Source organism: Arvicanthis niloticus, chromosome 2 (genome assembly GCF_011762505.2).
Source record: "Arvicanthis niloticus isolate mArvNil1 chromosome 2, mArvNil1.pat.X, whole genome shotgun sequence".
NCBI classification, from domain to species: Eukaryota; Metazoa; Chordata; class Mammalia; order Rodentia; family Muridae; genus Arvicanthis; species Arvicanthis niloticus.
Window position 1 is genome coordinate 36290546 of NC_047659.1, and position 23204 is coordinate 36313749.

Genomic DNA, 23204 nt, shown 5'->3' on the forward strand with positions numbered 1-23204 from the left:
CCACCGGTTCCTACTCTCCCATTCCTCACTCTTCCCTTCAATCACAATGGCCTCCATTTATTTCCAGGGCCTAACAGGCATGCTTTCTGCCTGGAAGGTTCTCCCGAAAGGAATGCACATCAATTACTTTGGTCAGTGCTCAATCACCACCTTGGTTGTGTCCTTCCTAAGACCAGAACAGCTACAGAAATTACCCTGCTCATTTCCTTTAGGGTATTTTCCCCCCTTTTCATTTTTTGTAACATATACTGTCTAACATGCTATGAATTTTATTAATTATTCTTTATAGTTTATCTCCACCTGAACTATATGTTACACAAAAGTAAACTTTTGGGATGTTTATTTACTGTTATTTTCCATATATCTAGAATAGTCCAGACTACAAGCAAATTCAAAATGCAAATGAAGTAGGCTGCAACAGTTCGGCGGTGAAGTACCTGCCTAACATTGCCTAACATTCTCTAAGGCTCTGTCGTCAGAATGTCAATAAAAACAATATATTGGCTATCACCTTGTACAGCCTTTAGTTGTTGTGTTCACCACACTGTATCAGGTATTACATTAGACTATAATGGCCTGCTAATTTTTTGCTGCTTCTATTAAACTGTAAATTTTAGAGACAAGGGTTTTGTTTGTCATCCTGCTGTAGGTAATTGTATTTCTTACAGTGTCTGATAGTTTGGAGGCAATGTATAATAGTTGATAAATTAATCCATCTAAACCAAAGGTGTGAGCACCTTTATGATATAAAGTGTCTTAAAGTATGACTCCGGGTTCTGCAAGTGTTTCTCACCTGACTCTGACACTGGCAAAAAGGCCTTAGTCCCATTATTTAGATTCTCTACAATTACTTCTTCATCAATGGAAATGGGCGCCATGACACCGCGCCTAATGTGATTACCATGAATCTAAGATGGCAAATTAGCTCACTGGTCTCTATGTAACAATAAATGGCATCTACTACCTAGCATTACAAAATGAAACAGAGGCTCTGCTGTAAATTCTTATCTTGATAACTTGACATAAAACATAATATTAAGAACCTCCTTGAAATACAACAATAACTTATATTAAAAACTATAAAGTCAAATAAAATGAACTCAAAGAGAGTTATGAAAAGAAAGTACCTTAATTCTCAACAGGAGCTATTTCTATTTCCCTAGAATGCTTTTAAATGTTTTTTTTTAATTTTAGATTATATAGCCTTCTTCAGAATTTGCAATTAATTTTTGATAATTTTAAAATGTTATCTCTTACATAAAATACCTCTTGCTGGAGCTTAATTATTAAAGACGGATGATAATACATAAGTAACTTGCACTTACAGCTATAAATTATACTCATTTTTTTTATTCTCTGAAGAAGCTCATATTAGAAAAGTCACATGCATACTTGTGACGCCTACTAATTAACCATCAGCTTTCTGCTTATGTTAGTCATGTATCCAAGAATATCCATAATTCTTGGATTATGAAGGTTTAAGAAAAACAGTTCTGTTTAAATTGGATAATCATTTTCATTGTAAAGTCATTTTATGCTTTTTATAATATTAATAATATAATAATAAAACATTATCTTATAAAACATGTTTTCTTTACATTTGTATTACAATAAATAAACACATTTGACTTAAGCACCTGGATAGCAGACAAGAAAACAAGGCAAGCAGTTTAAATGACTGTCCCAAGGCCACAGATGGGGTGGCCGCCAGCTCCAGGATTAAAGCTAAGTGCCTATTTATTCCTTCTTATGTCTTCAGCACTTAACGTTCATTTTTATATCACAAAGCCTTTGTAATTAATGTAAGAAAACAATTTAATATAATGAAACAATTGTCAACACATTGTGACAGCATGTACACAAAAATTTCTTATAGAAAAGATAAGTTAGAATTAATCCACAGGGTCTGAAAACAATCTGATTTACATGTCATTTCAGGATTTTGCTTGGAGAACCATGCAAGTGGCAGCTTACTACAATTTATCATGCTAATGTTTTTAAGCTTGTTTCTTTAATCAAAATCTACAGTAAGTACCTGAGATAGGTTTAAAATACAAAACAGAAATACTAACCAATTTTTAAAAATCCTCCAAACTTAAAACAGTAGTTTCTACTCTAAATGTAAGTTCAAGTTCAGGAAATGCTAAAGAGGCTCATCAATAAAAACAGAGATACACAATAAAGAAACCCACGACCGCTCTCATTAGCAGGAGAAAGACATTCAGCACAACACTCGCAGCTTACTGTGGAGAGGCTTTAATCAGGAAGTAGCCATTATCCTTTCGATTCAGAGCAGAGACAGCACTGCACAGCAAGCCACGGTATTTTCAGTTGAAAGGCTTGAAAGAATACTTACTATTGTATCCTAGCTCTGCTGACCCCAGAGGTCACAATATGTCTTTTATCAAGCGCTATAATGAAAACACAAGCCAAGCAAGCATTTACAATGCTCTGTTTGTTGAAACACCTAAAATCTACCTAACACAACCTCTCCCTCACAAAACATGGCTGTCTTATTCAGAGATTAGCAATTATTGTAATGAGATACTGTCGAAGAGGGTCAAATAGTACTTCCTGCAGTTTACACATCTTGATTTCCTGGTAAACAAACTGAGAGGCAGGTGGAGCACTTAGCGCGCCGGTAACCGGGAGAGCTCACGTGACAACACTGAGCCAGGTAAGGGGCCCGCTCAGGTAATTATTCTTTCTTAATTTTGTTAAGATTAAAACTTACAATAAAGAGAAGACTCCTCTTCCTTCCTTTTGAAGGAAGGGTTTATTTCTGACCCGCATGATCGCAAGCTTTCAATCAAGAATGCTAACAAACCTTAAGCAGGTTTCAAAAATTGGTTTTGGCAAACAAATTGTAAAAATAAGGCAACACTAACAAGGGTTTTTATAAGTGAACAATAATAAAATAAATAACTGCTCATGAGCCTGCTAAAGAATGACCTTTAAATTTCAACTGCTTTAAGAAAGTAGTTACAAGAAATCTGAGTTAAAATAAAAAGTTAAAATTACTTTTTTAGTCAAAGTATGATTCAATTTTATTAGACTACTATAAATATACAGCGTTCTTTGAAAAATATCGTATGTGTTAAAGTTTGCATAAGATAGTGACTGCCTACATTTTAAACTTTTTCAAAAATAAAATTTATTCACCTGAGCATAAGAAATATTAATTTGAAAACTGCATTTCTTTGTTCTTAGTTTTTTCCTCACAATTTTCCTTTTCCCCTTTACTCTGAAATTCATAAAAATTTATCACTTAAATTACCACTACAAAATCCAAAATACTTAACTTCATCAAAATGAAAATGAAGGTACTACTTTAAAAGTGTCTAGGTGATTTTTAAAAATCTGTAAAGTTTGTACTTAAAAATCTTATATTTATTAAATATATTTTTGCACTCATGAATGTAATATTCAATAATATTACTGCAAAGAATAATTAAAGACCATTTACAACAATATAAGCATATTAAGCATGAAAGTTGTGTCGATTAAGCTTACATTAACTCATTTTACAAAATAAAATTTTTATGTACTAAAATAGAAAAAACCAGAACAACAACAAAAGCAATAAGAAAAAAGCCAAAAGCACCAGGACAGAGAACTCTGGGCCAGATGGACAGCCTCTCAGAGGTCTGTGCTATTTCTATGAGGTACTGAATCGCATTAACTAACAAAGCAGTTGCTAACATCACTAATGCTTTTAACAACAATGAAACTGAATTTTCTTCAGAATGCTACGAGTAAGGAGCTAAGAGTTCCAGCTAAAGTTCCTGGTCAAATTCAGTATCATAGACATCCTATTTTCACAGAGCACACAGACATGGTCCTTAGTCCATCAGAGAAAACGGGGAATGGACTTTCCACCACACAGACACAAGCTATGTTTTCCTATGTCAAGACAAAACTATTATTTCAACTATTCAAAAGTGCATGGCTGTGTTAGGTCCCACAACAGTTCACATTTAGACAAAGAAAACGATGAAGAGAAACAGCAAATAAGTGTGATACTGGGTTCATTCAAAGTGACTCTCAGCAAGTCAGTGAGTGAAGGTTTGCTGCTATCAGAGGACTGGAGTTTGACCCCCAGAACCAACAAGGTGGAAAGAAAGACATCCCACAAGATGTTCACTGAACACACACACACACACACACACACACACAGAGAGAGAGAGAGAGAGAGAGAGAGAGAGAGAGAGAGAGAGACAGAGAGACAGAGAGACAGAGAGACAGAGAGACAGAGAGACAGAGACAGAGAGAGAGAGACAGAGATGTAATTTTGAAGAGGGTTTATATTTCAGTCAAAGGGGCAGGTGATATGTGCATGGCACTGTAACTTACAAAGACTTAAACTACAAAAGGCTCTTGTCCCTCCTCTCCGGTTTATTTTGGGTCACCAGACACTTGTACAGTGTGCATTTAACACAGCTAACTGTAATTAGGGGGAGTTGTAAAGACCTCAGAAAGATCCCCACTCCCTGACAAGCCTAACACACTAGAGAGCGATTTAGTAGAGGTGTGAAGGGGCCAGTGGGATGCTGAGAGAGAAGGGTTCACACCAAAGGCCTGTCTGACCCTTGAAACTTACAGAACAGGTTCCTCAAGGAGGTCCTCTCACCTTCACCCTCACACAGGAGCTGATTAATGCTTGCACTCACATTCACACACCCACACCACATACATGTCCACACACACCCCACACACATATCACACATCACACATACACCATGCAAACACTTCACACACCACACAGACTCACATCACATACACCACACACACACACACTTGCAATGCTAACACTCAGGAAGCTAGAGGAGGGTAGAGTGGGAGGCCCTCCTGGCTCTTATAGAGACTGTCTCAAAGCAAGACCAGCACAGTTCAGGGTAGCTAAACACAGAAAGGCTGGGGTTAGGGTCCTAACAAGTGACACAAGGCTCATCACTCTGAAATTAGCCTGCAGGGGAAGTAGGCAGACAATTTCCAAAGCCCTCCACTCATCGGAAGATGCCATTTCACAAACAAACCCAAAGTTTTCCGTAATTAACACAAATTTCTTTATGTTTTAGATAAAGTTTCTCAGCATATTTACAGAAATTAGAACAATGACTATGCCCACCTTCCTTTGCCATTTCCTCAGTACAAGCTATAGTCACAGAACAAGAAAAGATGACTTATCATTATTAGAGTCATGTAGCCAAGAATTGTACTGTATCTAATCTGAATCTTTATATATCCTCGTTAATTTCAATTTCATATTTGAAATTCAGTCTCTTTTCTAAATTCAGTTTTCCTGTAGGCTGAGTCGATTAGGCATTCAGGGAAAGGTGTGATTTCAGAAAGGCAGGGGGATTTTAGGATGTAACCCAGGTTCACTGGAGACTCTAACTCCTTTCTCACTGGACCTTTCTTTCTTGGGCTTGTTCCACTTAACTGCCTGTGAGGAGTCTATGATGATTTTTATTCCTAACTCTGGGAAAGAAACCCACCTCCACACTGAGCTTGACCAACCTACATCTGCATTTGCACATGTGGGGCTTAATTCCCTGTTACTTTCCCTCTGTTACCCTAGCGGAAAGACAGCAAAACAAAGAATAAGACTATATAAAAATATATAATAAGACTAGGCCTGACCATATTATTTAAAAAGAAAACCCTCAAACATTACTCTCTAATATGTCAACTGATATGACCTGGATTGAATACAGTGGAGACTTAACAATACTCCACTGATTTTCATGTGCAGAAAATATGTAACAGCAAATCCAACAGTCACAGTGGGGTGGGTCTTTTTCTCCCTTGTAAAGATGTTAACATTATATCCTATGACTTCCCATTCACTATCAGTTCTAGTTTCCTCAAACCCAGGGTGACTCTCTCTTGTAGTCTTGTTAATTGGGCCCACAATCGTCCCCTCACTAACTCTGAAAGAGCTTAGAAAATCTTCATTGACATTGCTCATAATGAATGAAAGTCAATATGCAGCAAACACTCTCAGCACAACTTAGCTTTATATAACATTCTATTTCCTTTATATAGTCGAGATATTGTGAGGATGGAAGTAAATGGACAAAAGGTCGGGTATTATCACATATGTTCTTGCATGCTATAAAACTAATCCGTATTTACACAAACCCAGGTTCTCATATGGGGCCCATTTTTGAGAACAGCAGCCCAAGCCAGCAGACTTCCTAAAGAGCTGTCAAGCCACCAAATGACTGCACTGATAACAGTGTCCTCTGTAGCTTCAGCCTTGCCTGTCTGTGTTCACTGGCTGAAGTCCTCAGCCTGTCTGAAGTGCTGTTCAGTGCTCACCTCAAACAAAAGCCTCTGACACAGTTTGTCTCACCTGTACTTATTTCTACATACAATTTTTGCTATTGCAAAAAGCAGCAGCTTTCAAATCTTGCTTACCATATTTTGTAATAAAAAAAGACCCCAATTTTTTAAATGTTAGAAAACATGCTTACACAGCTAATAAAATTATTAGCGCAATCAATTGAGTTTATATTCTATTCATTTAAAATTTATGTGATAATTAACATGTTTACATTATTTAACATCTTATAATTGTAAACAGAGGACAAAAATAGAAAACATCCATAACACAAAGATAAAGGCCTTTGAAAAACAAATTCAGCAACAACAGAATCCACTTTTCCTTCTTTTCCTTAAAAATATGGTAAAGTAAACCAAAGCCAGACATATATTCCAGTAACTGCAGCGTAAGAGGAACACACGGGACTGTGAGTACAAGATCCATTTTGCTGCAGCGGAACAGACATTGCATAACAATGAGATCTGCTAATGAAAGCAACCATCAACCTGAAGCACACATGTATTAAGCTGGCCTTGGAGCCACTGCCTTTTGCAGCATTTGTCCCTCCTCTGGCCTTTCACCCCTGACCTGTTTGGTGTTTTTGTCCTTTAGACTGAAGAACTTACAGCTGGGACAGGAACACCCAGCCTCTCATGTCACACAGCCCTGATCCTTATCCCCCACATTTATTTTTAATGCAAACTCTACCTACACTGCTTCATCAGCACTGTTAATGTACCTTCAAAAAAAACAATCAATGGCAGCAGGCAGAGAAAACAGAGCAGGGCTGCTTCTGGAGATGAGGGGAGATCTGGTCTGGAAATGTTAGCAACATTCGCTGTGAATTCCATATGCACACTGCCAGTGCAGTGTGAGCAACGCGCACGAATCAAGACAGCAATAAGTGCATATTAAATCACTTTTAATTAATCCTCTAGAACTTTCTACCACTGACAATTACTAAATGCAATAATATAGAGCTGTATATTAACTATCAACATGAAAATTATTCTGTTTTTAAATAAAAAAAAATGTTTCTCCCAAAATGTTTCACTTTGGGGCCTACATATGTTCATTACTAATTCCCATTTGTCAAAAACAAGTAATTCTGAACACTTGCTCCAAAGATTGATAATTTTGTCATGAGAGTATTTGGCATTATTAATCGTGAAGTATGAATGCCCCAATCAATTTATACCCTTTTAAAGTACAAGGTTTTTAAGCACAGAGCTATCCATTCCTTTGGCTGTCCAAGCAGCTGTACTAGAGTCTCTATTCACATCTGGTGCAGACCAAATGTGAATAAAAGTGGCTCAAAGTCTCTCTTGTATTGTATGATTTCCACTTATTCACAATAACTTTGGGAGTTGGGGTGAAGCAGTGCCCGAAGCCAAAGTTAAGTGAAACTCTGTTTACGTTCAAATTTTAATATCACAATGTCAGAAGGGCATGTTCTCCATGCCTTTAATCCCAGCACTCAGGAGGGAGAAGCAGGCGGATCTCTGAGTGTGAGGCCAACCTGGTCTACAGAGTGAGTTCCAGGATAGCCAGAGCTACACAGAAAGACTGTCTCAAACAAAACAAGAAAAACACATTAATGTCTAAATTGTGAGGCTTTCCAAAAAAATAAATAAGAGTAATTATGAATTCTAGTTCTACCATAAAAATTAATGAAAAAATAGATATTACTTATTAAGCTCAGCTTTCTGCCTGACGGTCTCATAGCTGCCGAGGTATTAAAATCTGGAGGCAGCAGGGGCACTCAGCAATACAGCACTTGTTTAGCACACTTGAACACCGCAGTTCAATCCAGTATTCAAACAAAATAACACTGATCATATGATAATCCTAAAGGATGGTTTTAAACAAATGACCACATAACTACAGAGCAATAACCAACACATAGTCAATATTTACTAAAAATCATGAACTTCTATTAACGTAACAAAATGTTAAACTGTACAGAATTAAACAAAAGTGTTTAAACTAAACAAAGGAAGTATAGCAATTCGAAACCTCACTTCTATTTGGACCACTCAGGGATTCATCAACGTAGGCCACAAGCCAAAACTCTTGAAATTACTTTGATGAAATGCAAAATCCCAGGGTCAGCCCACACTCACCAACCAGAATGTTCTATGCACTTAAACTAATCTACAGGTGAGTGGTGGTGGCATATGCCTTTAATCCCAGCATAGCAGAAGCAGGCTGATCTCTGAGTTCAAGACCAGGACTACAAAGAGAAATCCTGTCTCAAAAAAACAACCAATCAACAAACAAATAAGCAGCAGCAGCAACAACAACAAAACCACTCCCATGAGGAAGTACATCAATACACACCAATTCCAGTCATTTTTGACAGTCCAACAGCCCCTTATGAGTCCAGACTTAAACAGAATATTCAGTGATAAATCATTTGTGGTACCCCAGTCTACTGTCTCACTCCTACTTATTTAAAGTCTCATTCACATGGATTTCTCTTTTGAAATTTGTAGTCATGCAAGGACTAAGAGAAGGGCTAATAACTATTTTGTAATAGATTGGAAAGTAGTAGCTAAAAGCATCATTTTAAATGGTTTCAAAACTTTTAAAAAGAATTATTTATTTAGTTTATGTATATGAAGACTGCCACTGTCTTCAGACACTCCAAAAGAGGGCATCAGATCTCACTACAGATGGTTGTGAGCCACCATGTGGTTGCTGGGAATTGAACTCAGGACCTCTGGAAGAGCAGTCAGTGCTCTTAACTGCTGAGCTATCTCTCCAGACCAGCAAAATACTTTTCTAAAAATAAAAATGCCAGGAAGACCAGTACGGTTAAAAACAAAACAAAAACAAACCAAGGCGCCTCCAGTGTAGTCGTATGGGTTACCTGCAAATGGCCAATGGGTAAAGGTGCTACAGCCACACCTGACAATCTGTTAAATCCCCAGAGCATCAAAGATCAAAGAGAAGGCCATCCGGTCTGGTCTCTGCACATGGGCCACGGCACACACATACACACATACATACAGACCTCGGAGTTCTAAGTAGGACAAACTGGAAGAAGAGTTTCTTTTTTTTATTATTTGTTTAATTTATTTATTACGTTTACAGTGTTCAGCCTGCATGTACACCTACACGCCAGAAGAGGCAATCAGATCCCAGTATAGATGGTTGAGAGTCACCATGTGGTTGCTGGAAATGGAACTCAGGACCTCTAAAAGAGCAGCCAGTGCTTTTAATCTCTGAGCCATCTCACCATCACAGAAACTAATTTCTCAGAAGGATGGTGTGATATTTTCTCTACTGAGCTAATTTAAGCAAAACTAGGATACTGTAATTGGAGCCTTGAAAAAAAAACATACACAAAAAGGTGAATATTAAATCTATACAACTAAAATGCATTTTAATATTTTGACTGATCAGAATAAAAAAATTAAATATAATATATAAAATAAATGTATCATATATAACATATACAACATTATAAAAGTAAAATCTCTCATCTACTACTAAGTAATGAGATTCTGCTTATCTTCCAATTTCAGAGGAGACTGGGTAAGTTCAGTCATAGGGCCATAGAAAACTACATGTTAAAATTTGTTAGACTTTGTTACAGGTTGTAGATAGGAACTAGAAAAGCAAGAACTAAACACATGTTTAACATGGTGAACCAGAAATCCTTTGACACAAGTAGTATAAGCTGGTAAATAAATATATATATATGTATATGTATATCTATATAGATATAGCCATTTGACAACACAAAACTAAACTGCATGAGACCTATCACATGGGAATTCCACTTACAGATACTTCAGCAGGAAAAAGTTCTGAGATGTGGACATAAAGAATCATATGTGCTGGGTGGTGGTGGCGCATGCCTTTAATCCCAGCACTTGGGAGGCAGAGGCAGATGGATTTCTGAGTTCGAGGCCAGCCTGGTCTACAGAGTGAGTTCCAGGACAGCCAGGGCTACACAAAGAAACCCTGTCTCGAAAAACAAAACAAAACAAAACAAAACAAAAAAACAAAAAAAAAAACAATCAAACAAACAAAACAAAAAAACAAAAACAAAAAGAAAAAAAAAGAAAGAAAAGAAAAAAGAAAAACCAAAAAAAAAAAAAAAAAAAAAGTAGGAAGATCCGACCCAGTCCTGCCAGATAGGCCTGGAACAGCTAAGCTACTCTAAGGGTGGGACAGGAAAGGTTCTGACTTCAAGGACTTCCAGGACAACACAGTGATAGCAAGCCCAGACTGGGCAATTTAAATAAATTTAAATAAAAAGTTAGGATAAGGCCAGAGGATAGTTTAGTGGTAGACTGCTTGCCTAGCTTTTTTGAGGCCCTGGGTTCAAGTCACAGGACAGCAAATTTTAAAAGCATTTTCTTTTTAAAATAACTGTGCTTGCAAGAAAATGTTAAGATGATACAATGACGATCCACATATAAACCAGTGTTTCCCTAGTAACTTACCTTGTATATGCTGACTGCATGACAAAATCAACAAGGCAGTTACACACGTGTTTTCAACTGAAACCAACACTAGCAGAAAAGTCTCTCACAGTACTCTTTAAAGTCACACTCAAGCCCTTTCCTCTGCCACCTCTAACCCCTAATAACCACAACTGTTTTCTGGCTTATACATAGTTATATGTAATATTGCCCTCTTATACAGGACAGAAATGGACTCATAACCCTGCTCCCTTACCTGGGTTTTTGAGAGAGGACTTCCCTGAGTAGCCCTGGCTGTCCTGAAACTCCCTCTAAAGACCAGGGTGTCCTTGTACTCAGAAATCCACCTGCCTCTGCCCTGAGTGCTGGGATTAAAACATGCACCACCAACTCCTGGTTTACAATAGCCTTTATGGCTGGAGTATTTCCTTTAGTCAAATACACTTGACAAGGATCCACATAGTTGTATGCATCAATACTTACTAGCTGTTTACTGCTTAGTATTTCATCGTAGAGATATACCATATTCTGCTTAGTCACGTGTTGCAAACCCTTTAGGGTGTTTCTGTTTGGATGTATTATAAAGTTACTATGGACGTGTTCAGGTTCCTATGTGTACATAAGCTTTTGTATTTTGTGGGATTAATGCCCAGAAATGTGACTGCTCTGTGTGTGTGTGTGGCGAGGAGGGAGGGTCTGAGAGAGAGAGAGAGAGAGAGAGAGAGAGAGAGAGAGAGAGAGAAGAGAAGAGAGAGAGAGAAGAGAGAGAGAGAGAGACAGACAGACAGACAGACAGACAGACAGAGGAACTGCCCAATCTGTTTTACAGGAAAGCTGTTATCACTTTACTTTCCTACCAGTAATGCACTTAGAATCCAGTCTCTCAACATTCATGTCAGGATGTGGTATTGTCACTAAAATCAACCATTTTCTCTCTTTGCCTGTGTGCTGTACATGTGCAGTGTATACGCATGTGTGCACTGGAATGGTGTGCAAAGAGGCCAGAAGAGGATGTCTGGTGTCTTCCCGTCTCCCCTGGTCTTCCAATATTGTGTCCAATCCTGGAGTTACAGGCTGTGCATGACCACACATGGCTTTGAACATGGTTTTGAAGGATTCAAGCTAAAGACCTCATGCCTGTACAGCAAATGCTCTTATGCCCTGAGCCATCTTCCCAAACACTAATTTTTAGTTCAACTGTTCTCATTAATGAGGAATGAAATGTCACTTTGGGCTTTTCCTAGTGCCCAGGGAAACAAATTATTTCTTTGTAATCTCAGAATGTATCTACAAAGTAAAACAGTATTTTATGTCTTTTCTCTTTTTAATTAGACAGTTAACAATCTCAGTATTGATTTGTCCCTCTTTGATAACTTAGATATTCTCAGATACACCACATTCAAATATTTCCTCACAGCATCCTTTTATCACCTTTTAAAACAAATTCCTATTATGTTTTCACTGAGTCAGTTTGCTGCTACAGCATCATGGGATGGGGCACAGGAAGCCTGCCAGTGGACACACTCCTAAAGAAAACACTCTTTCAGCAGTAGCTAGGTAGCAACTGTCAATCACTCTCAACTAGGAGCCCCTTCCCACTCCATGTTGGACCTTTTATTATCGTGATAGGATCTTCTGCAAAGTAAATGTCTTTAACTTTGATAACTTTGATGACACCCCGTTTACTGAGTGTTTCCCTATAAGGAGTTTGGGCTCCTTTTCTAGTTTTCCTTTCAAAACTTCAGTTATACATCTTTTAAACATTTTTCTGAGGCTTTTAAAAAATGGTCTATTTATTTTTGTTTTACGTGCGCTGGTGTTTTGCCTACAAGTAGGGAATCATATCCTAGAGTTGCAGACAGTTGTGAACTGCCATGTGAGTGACGGGAATTGAACCCAGATCCTCTGAAGACCAGTCACCACCTCAACTGCTGAGCCATTTTTCCAACTCTATACAATTTAATCTATAGTCCAAACAGTTTTATGAGTAAAGAAATAGAACCTAATAGGTCTTTCCATCGGAATGTGTTCCAGTACTGAGCAAATCTCAACGCTCCAGTATCTGCTTATGGGATCAGACACAAGATAAAGTGGAGGATGTAGGAAGCAGGGAAAACACTGTGTTCAGTGCTCTGATCAGATTTATTCTAAGAGCCTGATTTTCCCAGAAATATCTTGAATATTCCTGTAGATGATATCTACTCTAAACTTTTTGGGGATTGTTTTGTTTTTCAAGACAGGGTTTCTCTGTGTAGCCCTGGATGTCCTGGAACTCCCTCTATAGATCAGGTTGGCTTTGAACTCAAGAGATCTGCCTGCGTCTACCTTCTGAGGTGTGTATCATTATTGCCCAGCATCTGAACTTTTAAAAATAAAAAATTAGCCTGGTGCAGTGGTACACACTTTAATCCAAGCACTCAGAAGGCAGAGGCAGGTGGATTTCTATAAGTTTCTAGATAGTCAGCGCAACAAACACAGTGACACCCTGTGTCAAAAAACAAGGCTCAGAGGAGGCAGAGGGAGGAGGATGTGTTTGTTCAAGGCCAGCCTGGTCTACAAATCAAGTATAGGGCAGCCAAAGCTATTACATAAAGAAACCCTGTCTCGGAAAAATCAAAACTTAGGGTGTGTCACGAAACACTAAAAAACTAAAACACACACACAAAAACAAACCTGCTTTAAAACAGTTAAAAGATTTTGAATGTAGGGAACAGTAAGTACAAGAAGCTGAGGCAGAACTTCAGATAAAAGGAACAGTTTATGAATGATTTCATGAGCATCCACAGAGCCAGCAAGTCAGTGCAGGATTTTAGGTAGGCGAGTGACCCAGTTAGATCTGTGGTATCAATTAAATCATCACTGAGAGACGGATGAACAGGGCTCAGCAGGAGGCATCAGTTCCTCAGCTTACTGCCACAGGCAGAATGACACATCATGCAATTCTCCAAGAATCCTTAGGCATTCCGCTGAGCGTGGGAGCTCAGGTCTGGAACTTCAGCACTTGAAAGATTGAGGCAGGAAGATTTCAAAGGCAGTCTGGACTACAAGACCCTGGCTCAAAACACACACACACACACACACACACACGCACACGCGGGCGCGTGCGCACACACACACACACACACACACACACACACACACGCACACGTGCGCGCGCACGAGGGGATTTTAAATATCATAGAGAATATACTTGAGAAATATTTAGAAAGAAAAGGAAGAAATCGTGGGGAAAAAGAAGAATGTTTAAATAAAAGAGCAGGCTGCAAGGACTGCCAAGGAAAAGCAAAGCCACTGTGCAAGAACAAGTCTTGGAAAATATTGTACTAACCTGTAGTTAGCCTCTAGTACTGCCTGGCGTGTGTCTACCACAGCATGTGCGATGCATTTTATAAGATATCCTTTGAAGGGTCAAATATGTTGTAAATTCTCAAACACATTAGTACCTTAAAAGATGCCCAGGGACAGCTGCTACATGAACTGAAGCCTCTTTTACAATTCTGCTTTTCATTTTCCCTCCCTTCACAGAGCTTCTCTTCCTTCTTAGTTCCCTCCCTCTAGTCCTTCTTCGAGACAGGATCACAGCCTCAAACTCATAATCTTCCAATCGGAGCTTTCCAAACTGCCTTTCCAAACAATGAGGTGTGTGCCCGGTCAAATGTTAACTCTCCCAATTTTACTTAACCATGGAAATTTCGTTTTATTTAACGCTCCACACAACCAATGTTCTAGCAAAATTACTTTGGAAAACAATGGTTCGACAACAAAAAGAATCAGGTATGATGGCTCATGCCTGTAACTGAAGAGACAAGAGGACTGTCATGAATTTGAAGCCAGCTTATGCTACAAAAATGAGTTACCGGCCAGCTAAAGCAACAATGTGAAACGCCATCTCAAAAACAAAACAAGACCCAAATAATATAAAAGCTCTCTGACTCCCTTTTTAGTTTGGTCACTCACAGAATTCCATCCTGCTGACTCACTGGTCCTCCTGCATCCTCCCGCAACTCAACCACTTTCTGGTTAGAAAAGCCTTGGATGACTGCTCTATAACTAGCACCAGGCACTTAAGTTGGGAGACCTTGCTGGGATGAAGGTGTGTCCCTGTATTTTCAATTGTTAAAAGAGAGCTAAGTGCTGGCAAGATTTTAGTATTGTCATTTCTATGACCCATCACCTGTTTTCCATCTGTTAACGATAAAAAGAGAGCTGCCATTGTAAAGGTGAAACAGCTCTCGGTGGCCAAGGGCGACCCTAAGAGACATCAAAAAGTTGACTTGCTGCTGACTGGTTCAGACTAGAATGTGGAGTTTTGTGTTACAAAAAGCTGAAGGTCCGAGCCTGGCCAGGAAGTACGGGGGCAGGACTTCCGGGCAGATGCAGAAGGAAACAGGAGGCCTATGGCGCTGAATCAGGTAGTGAGAACACAAGTCAAGATAGTAAGTAGCTAGCTGAGAGACTTCCCCAGCAAAAGGCCAACTGCTTTAAAAGAGATAGAACTCTCCAGGTCTTAATTAAACCTTACAAGGCTTCTCGAAAGCCCCGCAAAACGCTTACAGCCCTGAATTCACTTCACAGTGCTGTCACCCAGCAAATTAAACCTTATCTTGCCTTTTACCCACACAATAAGTCACATGAGTCTTTGTGTTGTCCAGTCGTCATTAACCTTACCACTTTCTATAAATAGCTACTTATTAATCAGCTGTTAAATAACACAGTTACTATTATTTAACCTGCCTGAGTATAATGATAGTAACAGGTGAAGTCGCTATGGAGATTCACACGGAGCGGTTACCTCACTTAGGATATTCTGGCTCATATTTTTCATATCTACATTTTATATATGACGCATGACTGTTTTAAAAAGTCTTCAGGATTTTGAAAAGCTCAAACTTTTCTAATTTTCCCTTATTCAAAACAGTTATAAGACTTCTTATCTTATCTTTATAAAATGCAGATAGGATTTTAGTATATCTGATGGTAGACATTCTCCCTTAACTTAGTGTAGACACTAGATCAGACTTGTCAGTTTGGATCTGAAGTTGTAGCATGCACCATCTAACGCAAAGGCCTTTGTCTTCACTGAAATCCGTGACTCTCTAATCTAGAGACTGCTAAGTGCTATAGTAGATTTCAGGTGTGTGGTGTTTCCAAACATCACTTTCCAATGTTCGTTAGCTATTGAACTGAACCATTCTCTATAAGGTAATATACTCTCACAGGTACTTACAACTCCCCTAAAAATCAAAATAAATTCTCATAGACATATACAAGAATTTTTCAGAAATATCTCAGAACACAATTACAGAATGTTTAAGCATTTTAACATCAAGTGCAGTATTTCTAAAACTCAAATCAGTCAACACAATACAAAAAGGGTACTACTCAATTTACAATCAGGCTATATCCTAATAAACACAGTGGAAGGTAGAAATGTTGTCAGCAGAAATATACTCTATAGTCTCACTGAAATCAAATGATAGAACACGTGTAACATAGACCACCACTTTTTTAACCTTCTGACTTCACAGCTGACAGGCCTGTGGCTCACTTCTGGCTGTTCTACACCAAGAGTATCTTCCCATATATTGCTAGCCCAGCAAAAGATCAAAATTCAAACTTTAAAGTAGTGACTGCTGGAAACGCAGTGCTTCCACAGTGTTGCAGAGCTAAAAGGTGTAGGGTGAACTGTCCGTTTCAGGTGTGTGACTTGTATGAATCCTCCATAGCACAGGACACAAACAAATATTTACTAGGCGATCACAAACCTGATGCTCATCACTTCATACTCCATGTACAACAACTACAAACTCTTGTTCACTCTAGTGACCACGCTAGAATAAAAGCTGCGATTTTAATAATAAAAAAAAACCTGAAGCTGAATAATATATAAGACTCTACAGTTGCTTTTATTACACAGATATTATGAAGTATGTGCCTTCTATTATATTTTTAATTTTACTTAAAGTAGCATTTACAAAATCAAAAGTAACTTATACATACAACAAATCAAAATCTATCAATCTGTGAGTCATGAATGAATGAAAAAAGAATAAGAACAGATGCCATGACTGCTCCTAGGTATGGTGGTGAAGGTTTACTGTAGAATGAGAGTGATCACAGCCAGAGGCCAGAGACATCTGGGAGCGTTCAGAGTGGACAGAACCCTGAGCCAGGCCATGTGAGGAGAAGAAAAGGGGAAGGGCCAGAGACCAAGAGGCCAGGAGGGTAAAAAATTGGAAGGAAAAAAAAAAAAAAAAAAAAAAAAGGCTAGGTAGGTAACAAAAATGTCTGGAGCATACAGGGAAGGGCAGCTGGGGGGAGGAAGCAGAGCCCCTGGGCTAAAGAGTTAGGGAAGGAGGCTGGGTATGGCAGCCATACCCTGTAAAAGGTAAGGACTAGGAGATGCTGGGAGGACCTGAAGGCCAGGTATGCTTTGATGTGTTTAATAGGCACCTCAGTTAGCCATTTGTCCTGGTTTCAGACTTAACAATAAACTGACAAAATGGGTCCTGGATACACTAGCCTGAGACTTGGTCTCTTTATCTGTAAACTCTGGTATGTTGGTCTAGGATTTTCTAGCATACTTTCAAATTATAATATACTTTTATCCTAAAACAAAGACTTTAAAACTATATTAGGTGCTTTTAATATTGCAAATCAACTGACAAACTCAGGGTTTCTGACCACAAGAAATGCAAATTCCCTTAAAAGCCTACTCCCTTAAAGAACAGACAATAAAACATGTTTATGCTTCTTCATAATGAAACACCTCAATTTGGACTCCAATGTAATGACTACTATTTATCTACTTTTGGGGAATAAAGACGGAGGACAATTTATTAGAGCCTAGAAAAGTCTCTGAATACGAAAAGGTCACAGCCTGTGTGCTGAGCGGCTAGCAAAGCATCTATGTACTAGAAAGCTGCCATTTTTCTTCCTTGACAAAGACTCCATCTGCCACTGAGCCATTTACAGCCTCCAAGTTAGAATATCAATGATTTCCAACCATTCTGCAAGCCTGCTTTTCACCTTGGCGTCACCTCTGTAATACATCTACCACAGATGATGAATCTCCTCACACACAGGCATGAAGCCCACGCCTCATCCACCCAGAGGTGTTAAGCTGTCCTCTAATGCCCCAGTTTCATTCATGCTGGGCTGCAAACGAATTATAAAGTGCGTGCACTTCTGGTTGCTTTACTTAAATATTTTAGGCATATTTGTAAAATTTTAAAACCCAAAAGACTCCACAAGGCAGTTCTCAATAATGGCTTCTGAACCAGAACAACAGAATGCTGTCATATTTTCCTGCTGGTGAGACTGATCAGTGCATAAAGGCCCTTGCCACCATGGCATCCATGTTATTCCTCTGGACTGACATGGCGGAAGAAGAAAACCAATTTCCACAAGTTGTTTGTCCTCTGCCTTCCACACATGGTACGACGTGCACATAAAAACATACACATAGATGCACAGAAAATAATAAATAATTAATTGTGTCATTTAATAAAATCTGCTACCATTTGGAGGGTAGAACCACGAATCCAGTGCCTTCCTTACCCATACTTTACAAATCCTCCTGCAGTAAATCCCTATCCACTCAAAACTGTTGATTTTTAAAATAAAATCGCTTATCTTCTTAGAAATTGACAACATTACAACAATAATGTAATGTCTAGTTTTATACTTAAGTCAGTGCTGTTAACACAGCAAGCAAGCCAAATCCAAAATAGAATGAAAATTTTTAAATTATATTTTGTTGTTTTCCACTATTTTGTGTTCAATAAAGCTTTAAAAACAGATAGTTACTATCAAGACTATTAAAGACTTTTGGGGCAGGGCATATAGCCCAATTGGTAAAGCACTCATTCAACATGTACAGAAGTTCTAATTTGGATCCATAACGGCATATAAACTAGGTGGTGGTACAAGCCTCAAATCCCACTGTAGATACAGGAGGCTCAGGAGTTTAAGGCACCCTCAATTACACAGTAAATTCAAAGCCAGCTTCCCCATCCCTTTTAAACAAATATACCATAACATTTGGCTATTATAAAAATGGATATGTGCTTTTATTTAAAAGATCACACTCTTTTTATTTCCAGAAAAGGTCTCACTTAAATAACCTAGGCTGGCTTTGAAGTCAGAAGCTTCTTATTCCAGGTTCCCAAGTGCTGATACACAGCCATGTAAGGTTCGAAACATCACTCTCACCCAAAAGTAAGTATTCCCTACAAAACAAAGGGAGAGTTAAAATCTGCTGACATGCCAACTATTAAGGAGATTACAGAAGAGTTTAAAACAAGGTCCTTGGTCTTAAGCAAATAATAAAATCTCTCATAAAAGAGCCCCTGAATTGACCAGGCATTTTACAGTGGGGGAAGTATAACACAATGGAAAGCATTTTGGAACTGAGTCAGGAGAATTGCATCTGTTTACACCTCTGGCCTGAACACTCCAGATACTTTCAAGTCCAGGAAAGTCACTTTACAGAGAGTAAAGTGAGTGGGAGAAATGACGTACACAGCCTTCCTGCGCCAGCATTCCACGATAAGAGAACACCATGTGTTCAGATGTCAAACGATAAAGAAGCCACTTGATTCCAGATTTTGCAATTCACACTCCCTTTCGGCCAGAACCCAAAAGGAAATAAAATCTGAGTTGGTTATTCCAGGATATGCAGCATTTGACTACACATAGATGTGGAAAAAGATTTTTCCACGAAAATAAGAATAACATAAATAAATGTGAGAAAAATCATGACTTCAGCTATGCTAATGTGGAGGTGTTATCCACAATGTGAGAAGAGGAGACATTATCCTGGAAACAGAAAGGACTTAGTGGGCAGAGCGGTCTAAGCATAAGCTGGAGTTGGTAGAGTGGGGGTGGACGGGGAAATAAAGGCCTTAAGCAATAAGGAGCTACATCACTTGTCCTTGTCAGGGCTGGGCTGGCTGCCTGGAGTCCGAAGAGAAAGGGTAATCCACAGAGATGCCAAGAGTCAGTCCTCTTTTGATGTGGAAACTGGTGACTTTTAGACACAGTAGCTAGCAGGCCTGAAACAGGATCATGCCCCCACCCTCTGTTTTTTGTCTGTTCGTTTTTTGTTTTTCAAGACAGGGTTTCTCTGTGTAACCCTGTCTGTCCTGAAAATCACTCTATAGACCAGGCTGGTCTGGAACTCAGAGATCCAACAGCCTCTGCCTCAGGAGTACTGGGATTAAAGGTGTGGACCACCACTGACTGGCAGATCCTTCTTAAACCAATATGAGAGGGAGAGAGGGAGGGAAAGAAAAGGAGGGGGGAGTGGGAGTAGAGGAGAGACAAAGAGAAAAAGAGAGACAGAGAGAGAGAGAGAGAGAGAGAGAGAGAGAGAGAGAGAGAGAGAGAGAACACCAAAAGAAAATGACCTAATATTAAAAGAATACTAGATACAGAATTAAGACACTAATGCCACAGTCTATGCCATAATAGATGTGTGGCACATAATGTCATAATGTGTCTCCAAGGAACACTTGACTTACAAAACATCTTAAGACCTTTCAGCTTTATGTGTAATGCATTACCTTCCTTCCTCTACAGATTTCAAGTTATGGAGGTGGTCATTCTTTTTTAATCTTAATTCTGGTGGATTGAAGACCCAAGAGAAAACACTATTTCAAAACAAAACAAGGAAACCTAGGAGAGACTTTTCTCCAGCAGGTGCATGCAGTTACACAATGGCTCAAACACTAAAGGCCAAGTCAGCACTTCAAACCCTGCTCTGTTGCTGCTGCCAGGCAGGGACACATTCCTTAAGTACTCCTTGGGAGGCCATAGGAAAAGTCAGGAGAAATAGAGTCTTTGTGTTTAAACATAACTTGACTAAGTAGATTTACAAAGGAGGAGACATGTGAAATAGTAAAAAACTGCCTTTTAAATGTGATCAATGCCAAGGAGACCCTCACTTAAATTTGTCAATTAAAAATCAGCAGATTCAGATGAAGATGTAGCACTCTCAGCTCCTCCAGCACCATGTCTGCCTGGATGCTGCCATGTTTTTGCCTTGATGATACTGGACTGAACCTCTGAACCTGTAAACCAGCCCTAATTAAATGTTTTGCTTTGTCAGGAAAAAAAAAAAAATCAGCAGAGTGCCTCATTTAACAAGGGAGGCCCAGTTAAATTAAAATTGTACTGACACATTACATTGTTATTTTGCATGAAGATTCCTCATAATTTCAAGTAAAAACTTTGCATTGGGGGCTGAAGAGCTGACTCAGTGCTACAGACACTTGCTCTTACAGAAGGCTTGGGTCCACATCCCAGTACCCATGTGGTGACTTGAAACCAGCCGAGAGTCCAGTTCCAGGGGATCCAACACCCTCCCCTGATCTCAGCAGGTACCAGGCATACACATGGTACGCTGATATATATGCAAAGCAGAATGCCCATACACATAAAATAAAAACTGTTTTAAAAGCCTTCATATTTGTGGACATAAGTATTAAGCAAGTGAAATAAATCATTTTTATTATAAATGAAGTTAGAATTTAAATAATGTTATGAAATAATTTTTATTCCAAACACATTTTCAATTTGTGATTTTAATTTTGATAGGAATGTAATTGATTTTAAGAAACATACAAATAGGGGTTAATGTCAAGTAACTTGCTTTATTTTATTTAAGGAGTATGATGATAAATAACTAAAATCATACTCTAGAGCTTTTTAATGCCTCAGTATTTATTTGCCATTAACATTATACTCAACCCAAGACATAATTAAATTAGCAAGTGCTTTACCCACTCAAACATGATAAGTTCCTATGGGGGGGGGGGGCGAACATGTCCCTCTACCCAAAATCTTGGACCTCCCAAATCATTTCTTTCTGATTGAAATATGCCTTTATTTTATTTGAGAAATAACATAACTAGTGTTAAGGTTTGAATCGAAAAGTTCCCCATGAGCTCCTTTGCTGAGTGCTCAGCTCAGTGGCTGCTGGCACTATTGGGAGGACTCTGGAGACTTTTGCAAGGCAGTAAGTAGACAGCAGGTGGAAAGGCCATGAGGGTAAGGACTGCAGGTTGCAGGTGCCGGGTCCTGCACTAGCTCTCTCACTTCCATGCCTGCATCCACTAGAGGCTCCTCCTGACACCAGCTCTACCATACCTTTCTTACCAGACTGAAACCGTAACCAACATAGCTAGTAAACTTCATTTTACTGAGTAAGTCAGTAACAATTTGTGAAAATGATCACAGTAAAGTAGGTTAAGACAAAAACATCTAAGAATACAGAGTACTAGCTACAAAATACACATATAACTGTAACTGACAACTCCAACCTTCTCTTTAGGTAAAACTTTCATACAAGTCCCCACATATAGAGTTACTGTAACTGTTTATAATTCTTTGGATAGTGTTCAGTGTATGATATATGGGAAGATATAAGTGACTTATTGTTTATGGTAATGTACTATTGGTCCCTAAGTCTAAATTTATTAATATCTTATCTCTAAATGGCACTTCAGAAAACAGAAAATAATAGCCACAGTATTGTGAAATTATGCTGTTTAAACATTTGTTGAACACATAACCAATGCCTACAAAGATACTTTAAAAGTCAGTCTGTGCAACAACTATGCAGACAAGACTGGGGACTTAATCTCAACACCAGGAACAGACAGAGTGGGGAAGGCAGCTTTGCCCTAAAGAAGCTCACAACCCATGATACGAATCTTTTCTTAAGATTTATTTTTATTGCTAATTTTATTGTATCTCTGAGTGGTTAATGGAGGTTTTGTGCACATGTGTGGGTATGCCCACAGGGCCAGAGTCACCAGATCCCCATGGAGGTGGATTCACAGAGGCTATAGGAACCTACCATAGGTGTTGAAAACCCTGAATTGAGTCCTCTGCAAGAGCATTATGTGTGTGCTCTTAACCACTGAGCCATCTCTCAGGGATTCATAAAATATTTTGAGAAGTTCATACTTTTGAATGGGATAACAATGCTTAAATTTCCACTCCAGTAAGAAACAATAGGATATCTACAATAAACATACATCATGTGTAGTACTGAATGGCAATCAGATTCAAATGTTTAATCCCTGTCATTGCTGACCACAGATACAGGTGCCATGATGGCTTGAGCCTTCTGAAGTTTCAAAACGTTAAAGAATCCAAGCACGAAGAGCAGCAGCATGGAACTGAGTCCCAGGGCTGGGACTACAGGCATGCAGCACCACGCTTTCCTATGTGGGATCCCAGAAAATTCAGGCCCTATTTTTTGTATGATTGCACCAAGAAGTCTCCTTGGCCCCATTTTATAAACATAATCATGTTTTCAAAGAACTAATTGGAGCCGGGAAGTGGTGGCACACACCTTTAATCCCAGCACTTGGGAGGCAGAGGCAGGCGGATATCTGAGTTCGAGGCCAGCCTGGTCTACAGAGTGAGTT

At 38.9% G+C, this 23204-nt stretch overlaps 1 protein-coding gene across 15 annotated transcripts in view; it reads right to left on the reverse strand.

Annotated features, from left to right (window-relative positions):
• The window catches only part of Baz2b (bromodomain adjacent to zinc finger domain 2B), a 291302-nt gene that overhangs the window by 123462 nt on the left and 144636 nt on the right, over positions 1–23204 (reverse strand). The window contains exon 1 of one of the 15 annotated variants that reach the window (XM_076928800.1): positions 2357–2517. The exons of 13 other annotated variants lie outside the window; for them this stretch is intronic. The gene's annotated coding sequence lies outside the window, so the exon portion shown is untranslated. One more of the 15 variants, XM_076928798.1, reaches the window with a different exon arrangement.